General features: G+C 36.9%; 1 pseudogene; it reads right to left on the minus strand.

Annotated features, from left to right (window-relative positions):
• Positions 1–5,952: 5,952 nt before the first annotated feature.
• On the minus strand, positions 5,953–6,797 carry LOC136320504 (small ribosomal subunit protein uS2 pseudogene; annotated as a pseudogene).
• Positions 6,798–8,375: the final 1,578 nt, after the last annotated feature.

Below are 8,375 nucleotides of genomic sequence, written 5' to 3' on the forward strand. Positions count from 1 at the left end.
TAATGCAATTCCCATCAAAATCCCTATGAGATTTTTAAAAGAAAAGGAACAAAAAATCATCAGATTTATATGGAACTATAAAAAACCCCGAATAGCCAAAACAATCCTAAGGAAAAAGAATGAAGCTGGGGGCATTACAATTCCTGACTTTAAACTATATTATAGGGCCACGATAATCAAAACAGCATGGTATTGGTAGAAAAATAGATACTCAGACCAATGGAACAGAATAGAAAGCCCAGAAATAAAACCACATATATATGGTCAAATAATCTTTGATAAAGGGGCCAACAACATACAATGGAGAAAAGAAAGCCTCTTCAACAAATGGTGTTGGGAAAACTGGAAAGCCACATGCAAAAGAATGAAACTCGACTACAGCCTGTCCCCGTGTACTAAAATTAATTCAAAATGGATCAAAGACCTAAATATAAGACCTGAAACAATAAAGTACATAGAAGAAGACTTAGGTACTAAAATCATGGACCTGGGTTTTAAAGAACATTTTATGAACTTGACTCCAATGGCAAGAGAAGTGAAGGCAAAGATAAATGAATGGGACTACATCAGAATAAAAAGTTTTTGCTCAGCAAGAGAAACTGATATAAAAATAAACAGACAGCCAACTAAATGGGAACTGATATTTACAAACAACAGCTCAGATAAGGGCCTAATATCCAAAATTTACAAAGAACTCATAAAACTCAACAACAAACAAACAAACAATCCCATAAAAAAATGGGAAGAGGACATGAACAGACACTTCTCCCAGGAAGAGATACAAATGGCCAACAGATATATGAAAAGATGCTCAGCTTCATTAGTTATTAGAGAAATGCAAATCAAAACTACAATGAGATACCACCTCACCCCTGTTAGATTAGCTATTATCAACAAGACGGGTAATAGCAAATGTTGGAGAGGCTGTGGAGAAAAAGGAACCCTCATTCACTGTTGGTGGGACTGTAAAGTAGTACAACCATTATGGAGGAAAGTATGGTGGTTCCTCAAAAAACTGCAAATAGAACTACCTTATGACCCAGCAATCCCTCTACTGGGTATATACCCCAAAACCTCAGAAACATTGATACGTGAAGACACATGTAGCCCCATGTTCATTGCAGCACTGTTCACAGTGGCCAAGACATGGAAACAACCAAAAAGCCCTTCAATAGAAGACTGGATAAAGAAGATGTGGCACATATACACTATGGAATACTACTCAGCCATCAGAAATGATGACATCAGATCATTTACAGCAAAATGGTGGGATCTTGATAACATTATAAGGAGTGAAATAAGTAAATCAGAAAAAAACAAGAACTACATGATTCCATACATTGGTGGAACATAAAAAATGAGACTAAGAGACATGAACAAGAGTGTGGTGGTTACCAGGGGTGGGGGGAGGGAGGACATGGGAGGGAGGGAGGGAGGGAGAGAGTTAGGTGGAGGGGGAGGGGCACAGAGAACTAGATAGAGGGTGGCGGAGGACAATCTGACTTTAGGCGAGGGGTACGCAACATAATTTAATGACAAAATAACCTAGACATGTTTTCTTTGAATATATGTACCCTGATTTATTAATGTCATCCCATTACCATTAATAAAAATTTATTAAAAAAAAGAAAAAAAAAGAATTATACACCTAAAATCTATGTAGTTTTATTAATTAATGTCACCCCAATAAATTTGATAAATTAAATAATAAATTAATGAATTAATGAAATCTGTATGAGACAAAAAAAAAGAAAAGAAATTATCATATTTTATCTTAGTTTCAATTAATATTAGCTAACATTTTTTATCTTAGTTTTAGTTAAGATACTTTTGAGTCCAAATGTCAGAAAACTCCAAAATGAAAGTGGTTTAAAAATAAGCCATGAAGCAGAGTTACAAAATATACCACTTTATCAGAGCAACTAAACTTCTGTTCTCTCTAACTTATACATTACACATATGTGTAATATCCAATACCCTTAAAACAGACTGTTTCAACTAAGGTTACCTGGCAAATGCCAGTGAATTAAGTATACCCAGGTTAAAACAGGAAGACATGCCGCTTATGCTCACTCGTGCTAGTGTGGAGGGCTCCCATAAAATGAAGCCAATGGAAGTTTGAAATTTTCATTGCTTGACAAATAATTATCTTTTGCTGGGAGGAATCAAAAAAGCTGTTCTGTTTTGTTTTATTTAAACTTCATTAAAAATATTTTTGAGCTACAGGCTTATCTGAGGCTAAAAGAGCTATTATATTAAATAGGTGTAGGGCTTCTATCTCAGCTTATTTTTGTCATCTCCCAAACAACCTTACCTGATTCAGCCTACAAAATTAGGGCACTGTTCCAAATACAAAATGTTTTTATTTTATAAGAGATTTTGACCCATTATATGTAGGAATAATATTGGGCTTCAAATTCATTATTCTATCAGTGATTTATCTTTAACACTCACAATTCTGTTTAAAATAAAATATTTAGGACAAATTGATGAAAAAGTGAATGGGAAGAAAATACAGTAGTATGGGCTCCAGTTTTGTTATTAAAGAAACAAGACCGTCATCGAGGCCAAATTCTTTTTTTCTCTCTTTCCTGCAGTCATCTCTGATGGAGTCTTCCTATCTCTAGTTTGTGTTGTAGTGTAAAAAAATAAAAAATAAAAATGGCTGCTCGTGACAACTGGAAGGCATACTTCCTTTTATTATGTTCTTCGAGAATGAGAGAAAAACATTCTCTTAAATATGCAACAAAACAACAGCAACAATAATTCTTTCCTTCTACATGATTGGACCGATTTAGTTCAGTCGACAAACCTAGACTAATAATATGTCTGGAGAAGGTCTTGCATTCATCGTCTTAGACTTATTAGAATCTCCCTCTGAATATGGAGGCAAGAGATAACTGATGAAAATGAAGGCTTTCAGAAGAAAGAGGAAAAGGGAAATTATTGGGTGATCTACTAACTATACAAAACTAACTTGTTTGGTGAGTTTAGGATTAAGTCCCTTCCTAGAATTTGGAGTAGAATATGGTATGAATGGCAGGAGGTATTTGGGCTATTTGGTTAATAGCATTTTCTTTGGAATGTTGTCAACCTAGGTTCAAATTGTAGCTCTGCCATTTTTCATCTTTGACACCTTAAGAAATTAGTTTTTCAGCCCTGGCCAGTTGGCTTAGTGGTAGAGCATCGGACTGGCGTACAGGAGTCCCAGGTTCGATTCCCGGCCAGGGCACACAGGAGAAGCGCCCATCTGCTTCTCCACCCCACCTCCTCTCCTTCCTCTCTGTCTCTCTCTTCCCCTCCCACAGCCAAGGCTCCATTGGAACAAAGTTGGCTCGGGTGCTGAGGATGGCTCTGTGGCCTCTGCCTCAGGCACTAGAATGGCTCTGGTCGCAACAGAGCAATGCCTCAGATGGGCAGAGCATCGCCCCCTGGTGGGCATGCCGGGTGGATCCCGGTCGGGCGCATGCGGGAGTCTGTCTGACTGCTTCACCATTTCCAACTTCAGAAAAATACAAAAAAAAAAAAAAAAGGAAATTAGTTTTTCTATCCTCCCCCCCTTACCTCTCATAGCCATAATAACAGTATCTATATCTTGAGGATTAAATTGTATTATATACATAAAACTATAACACAAAATTATCCCTAGCACATAAGAAATGAAAAAAAACTATATGTATTTTCATTGTTAGTAATGTTGCTGTCCTTTATATTATTTTTTGTATGTTTTTTGATAAACTTCTTGCAAGCAAGCAAACAAAGAAATTCTTATTGGGTAGGAAAGAGGAGGTTCCCATAGATAGATACAGAAATAAAGAAGTTTGAAAAAAAAGAATACTTTCTAAATATTTATTATCAGCAGTAGTATTAGAGATTAGCATGATAAAAAAAAGTATTTCTCATGAATGAGTATGGTAAAGTGGTCACAAACTCATGAGGACAAAGATGTACTATAAAAGATCATTAACACATACTTGCTCCTTGCTCTGGGTACATGTAAGGTACACTTTCCAAAATGCTACATCAGGGACTCTAAATATTTAACATCACATTTAATGTATAAAACTATTTCTAATAATTTAATTTAGTGCTCTCACACTTACAAAATTAATTTTTATTTAGTTTTGTAATTGTTTCACTAGGAAAAAGTCATTGAAAAATGGAGACTTGAGCATGAATGAATAAGAATTTCTCTATGAGGAAAATAGTATATTGGAAATACTAACCAAATGAGGATTGCTAATATCTGAAGAAAATAGTAACTATTTCACATCCACTGATGTGAAATGCACATGTATTACTGATGTGTTACACAGCAGCACAAGAAGAGGGCGTGCTTATTTTATGTGATCTAACTTGTTCTTAGCTCAGTAGCTGGTCCTGAGGGGCTGGGAATTGGGCCCCACGAAAGAAACCAAGGAATTCAGCCTGGCTCATAAGCTTAACTTTCACAGCTAATGCTTTTTAGGCCAACATGAAGTTTCTCAGGCACACTTGAAATAACAGAACAACAACGATAATGCCATTGCAATGACAATTCCTGGGAAAATTAATGATAAATGCCTAGAGATGGGTCTGAGGGCGAAGTAAAATTTACATCATAATCATTCTATGAGATGGAGTGAACCTGAAGTGAAAGGACATCAATACGTAAATCCCAAAGATAATTAGACATTATTAACCCTTGTCATAATCCCTGCTTTTCCTTATTTATAGTCATTGCTAATAAGTAAGATGTGGCAATTTATAAAGGTAGAAAAAAGTTTAATTAAACTACACAGAAAGTTTATATTCACAGATAATATATTTAATTGAACTCTCATGGTAAAAGCTCTCTCTATAGCTTTATAGTTTATTTAAACGGAAAAAGCTTCTGAACGGTTCTAACATGAAAGGTATCACAGAGATTTCAAACTCTGCTTTCAGTGAGTCTGTTTTATTATGTTCTGGTTTCTAGGCCATTTTATATATAATGTGCACATGTCTATAGAATGTAGAGGATGTTGCTAAGAAAAGCCATTTCATGTCTCCCATTTTAATGGGCAGAAAGAAGATCGTGTTATAAGAGAGTCAAAGTCCTTCTGCCAGCTGGGACCCAGTGAGTGTATCACAGCTTGTCAAGGCCTCGGAAGGCAATTGCTTGTGCCAGTTTCTTATTACAATAGCAGCAAAGCCTCTGCACGGTCTCATGATCAAAAATATTGATTTATTCTTGTCACAGGCATTCTGTCTCCTTCTGGTTTCTAATTAAGTCCCACTTACATCCTTCTCTGCCATGTTCCCTTCTGTTATACATAAGATAAAGCCGACAGCGAACCTAATCACTCTCTGTGCTGCGTGGCTACGGCTCTGACACAGGAGAGGAGGTGGGGAGTGCTCTGCTATCTTAGACTTACACCATAAACTGATTGTTAAATACATAAATTTAATTACTTATAATGTGAACACCTGCAACAAGTTTTTTGTTCATAATATAATCCTAACTCTGCTTGTTATATTTTAACTCTATGTGTCCTTATTTCTACAGTTCTTTAAAATAGAACATATGTACATATGTGTTTTAACTTTATTTCTCATTCCGTTGAGCTGCAGAAGTGCCTAAAATATTAAATATTAAGAAGATATTATTTTATTTTTTAGAGAAATTATTTATTTTCCATCCACCTTATTTCTATTCTGTTTAAGAGTTTGAGGAAGAGCCTGACCTGTGGTGGCACAGTGAATAAAGCATTGACCTGGAATGCTGAGGTCACCGGTTGTTTAAAACCCCTGGGCTTGCCTGGTTAAGGCACATATAGGAGTTGATGCTTCCTGCTCCTTCCCCCTTCTCTCTCTCTCTCTCTCTCTCTCTCTCTCTCTCCTCTCCTCTCCTCTCCTCTCCTCTCTAAAATGAATAAATAAATATCTAGAAAAAAATAAGTTAAAAAATAAAGGAGTTTGTGGAAGAAGAGCTTAAGAGCACTGAGGGGTTGTTCCTGCCCAGTCAGTGGCCTGAGCAGTGGGGGCCGCAGCCCCATCTTCAGTGGCGGGCTCAGCACTTCAGGCGTCAGCAGGGAACTGCTGGATAGGCACAGAGGGCACCTGCTTGCCTTCAGACCAGCCTGAGACCTCAGGCTGAGCAGCAGTGAACTCAGGAGCTGGAGCAGTCCATTCACCCTGAAATTTCTTCTTAGTAGTGGCCTGATAATCCTTTTCAAATTCTCAGGATGTTTGTAGAAGTAGAGATCATGCATGACCTCCCATGGGTGTTCACAGAGACGATGGGCAGGCTTGTGCAGAACTTCATGGCCAACATCCACAACACTGGACCTACTGAATGAGTCTTTTGTTTTTCCACGGGATGGCAACATCCACATAGCACAGAGGAGAGTCTGTTTACACAGCATGATGGTGAGCTGGTTAACAGGAGACCCTCTGTGAGAGGCTGGGGTCAGCCCTGGGATCAGTCATGCCGGAAGTCTCGGTCCTGGTTAGTGAAGATTCAAGAAGTGAAGTGCCAGCACTAGGAGAGGCTCCAGCAGCCGCAGCAAATGTCAGCACAGCTCATCGGCCGGTTTTCCTGAACAATATGACCCTGACTTATTCATATGAACATTGACTGTGTGTTCAATGACAACTATGGCACAGGCTGCCAGCAAAAGCTTCTCCCATTTATAGGTACATGCTATTCTTTTCCTGCTGTAGATGTACTCTTCCATTTGGAAGTCGAAGTTGGTGCCACCTAAGTGGATTTCTGCTGCAAGAAATTTAAGGACATCCTCCTCATTCATTTGCAGGACATCAAGGGCTTTGTACATTGTGAGAGTTTCCCTTTAAGTTACATGGGAACCAAGAATAATGCCATATGGGCCCCTGTCTGGGTTGCATGGAAAGGCTAAGAAGATATAATTTTATTTAAATACAATGCATAAATGACTGCATGATAGAAAAGTATCACAGTTGAATATAGAATCTGAAGTCAAGATGTTTATCCTGGTTTCGCCATTCATTATATCTGTAACCTGTGATATTTATCTAACATTCCTTACCTTTTCTTATGTATAAATGAAAAAAAAAACACACATACACACAAAAAAACCCACAATACCATATCTTGCAGAGTTGATTTAAAAATAAGATTACTCTCCTGACTAGGCAGTGGTGCAGTGGATGGAGCATTGACCTGGGACACAGAGGACCCAGGTTCGAAACCCCGAGGTTGCTGGCTTAAGCATGGGATCATAGAAACGACCCCATTGTCTCTGGCTTGAGCCCAAAGGTCATTGGCTTGAACAAGGAGTCACTCGCTCTGCTATAACCCCTTGGTCAAGGCACATATGAGAAAGCAATCAATGAACAACTAGGTGCCACAACGAAGAATTGATGATTCTCATTTCTCTCCCTTCCTGTCTGTCTGTCCCTATCTGTCCCTCTCTCGGTCTCTCTCACAAAAAAATAAAAATAAAAAAGTAAATAAGATTACTCATACAATGTGCTTAGTTAGCATTCAATAATTGATCTGTATTAAGTATTTTTTACCTTTATTATCATGATTATTTAACTTGTAGCCATAAGGTTTTAATTTTGTAAATTTTTCACCAAATATTCAATTTTAGAATTGCTTTCTCTTACTAATTTAGAATCCATTTGTCCCTGTCACAATTTGACCATAATCTAATTCTATAATCAACATAATAAATAACATTTTTACCCAAATATAATAAAAAACATATTGATGTCATATTTTATATAATCAATTTAAAATAAAAATAGGTTTTTTTTTTCTGTATCTTTCTCCATTGTCATGGATACTTGGAGGTATCCATGTTTCATCAATGAAACAACATATTTTATGTCTCAAATATATTTGAATAAGAATAAATAAGAGTTCATGAATACTATACTAGACTTTTCATAACATTAGTTTGATTAATTATAGATTGAGTAAATCCATAGCCCAAGGATATCATATAAGTTGCGAAGATGGAATAGCTCATCTGGGAGCCTGATATGTTGCTTCTCGGAAAGATTCTAATACTTCTTCCCCTTTCTGTTTGTGAAGGGTCTCTCTCAAGGCTTCAGTAATTAAAAAGTAAATAATTTCATATAAATTTTATATATCATAGACTAAATTATTTTCCCAAAGATGAACATTTGTTGATTTAAAGATTAAACTGTTTTAATGTGAAAATCATAAAATATACATATTTCTTGACATTTATACATAACCAATACAATAAATGATGAGGGAGACTTGTTCACTCATTCAGCCTCATTCCTTATTTGAGCTTCATTTTTTATTATTTTTTTAAGTGATAGAAGGGGAGATAATGAGATAGACTCCTGCATGTGCCGCAACTGGATCCACCCAATAACCCCATGAGTCTGATGATTGA

Source organism: Saccopteryx bilineata, chromosome 1 (genome assembly GCF_036850765.1).
Source record: "Saccopteryx bilineata isolate mSacBil1 chromosome 1, mSacBil1_pri_phased_curated, whole genome shotgun sequence".
NCBI lineage: Eukaryota > Metazoa > Chordata > Mammalia > Chiroptera > Emballonuridae > Saccopteryx > Saccopteryx bilineata.